Raw genomic sequence first — 1,532 nt, 5'->3', positions numbered from 1 at the left:
CAGGTCTGTATTCAAATTTCAATGGTCTTAATACTGTCGTGTATACCTTTACCTTATTCCTAGCAGAGGATCCAACACAAAATCATGCATTACACTCAGTCTTCTCTCACTAGTTTGTGACAATTTGTTGGTCATTTTTGCCTTTCATAACTTGTAACATTTTTGGACAGGCTAGAGAGTTTTTAGAATGTCCCTCAGTTTAGGTCTGTCTGCTGTTTCCTCATGCTTAGATTCAGAGATATATTTTTGGCAAGAATACTACAGAAGTGATATTAGGTCCTTCTCGTTGCATCATACGAGGAGGCACATGATATAGATTTGTCTCATTACTAGTGAGGTTAACTTTATAATCACTTCGGTATGGTGGTAACCATCAGATATCTGCACTGTAAAATTACTACTTTCCTCTTTGTAATTAACAAATATTTGTGGGGAGATATGTAAACATACTAAACTTATTAATAGATTCTCTAATTTTTACATCTATTGATGATTTTCCTAATGCTTTCATTTGTTCTCTATGTATTAGTTGGCAGTCTACTGTGAGGCAGAGCTTTCTCTTCTCCCATTTACTTATTCATTCATTTATTTATATCAGTTTTGATGCATGGACATTTATTTTGTTTAATGGATTTAAATCCATTACTATCATAATTTATTTAGATACTAAAATTGTCTGAGTGGAGCTCTTTCAATTTGCAAATTTCTCCTTTTTATGTGTTCATTATTCTTTAAGCACTTTCTTAATTTCTGGTGCAATAAGTTATCTCAGGCTCATTTTGTACTTTTCCTTTCTCAGCCCTGGAATTAGTCTTTTCTTTAAGGAGTACTGGTTCTTTTTAGTGTGAAGAATGGTATTTAGAAAGTAAGATCTGGAAGCTAGATGTGCGATACCAATGGGCCCTAGTTCTTAGGTCCTCTCATTGCAAAGGTCAAGGAGACATACATACACACTCACTCGTATTCTCATATGTCTGTATTTATTTCTATGTCTCTTTCTCTATGCATATTTTAAAACTTCGACAATGAAAGACCTGCAGCAGTGTGCCAGCTTGAACTAGCACATAGGACTGATTACTAAATATTTTGAATTTTGTAAGTTGGTTTTAGCTTGAAATTAGCCATGGAAGTATTTTCACCATAGCCATTGGCAAATGCTATAAACCCAGAGAGCCAGTTTAGCAACATAGCACTGGAAACTTACTCTCATTATCGTCGATATAGTTACTCAGAATACTCAGAAACTAGTTTCAGAATTGCTGATACATAGCACCATGAAAAGCAAATCTGGAGGTCAATATTTACTTACAATGTTTTTTGTTTGCAAGCAAAATTAACATACAGCAAATTGCACAAATCTTACAATTTGATGAGTTTTGAAAAATCTGTATGCACATTTAACCCACATGCCTATTAAGATACAGAATATTGGCCGGGCGCAGTGGCTCACACTTGTAATCCTAGCACTCTGGGAGGCCGAGGCGGGTGGATCGCTCAAGGTCAGGAGTTTGAGACCAGCCTGAGCAAGAGTG

This window comes from Propithecus coquereli, unplaced genomic scaffold (genome assembly GCF_000956105.1).
Source record: "Propithecus coquereli isolate 6110/MARCELLA unplaced genomic scaffold, Pcoq_1.0 Scaffold218, whole genome shotgun sequence".
NCBI lineage: Eukaryota > Metazoa > Chordata > Mammalia > Primates > Indriidae > Propithecus > Propithecus coquereli.
The sequence above is the reverse complement of the archived record's forward strand: the minus strand, read 5'-3'. Positions refer to the sequence as shown.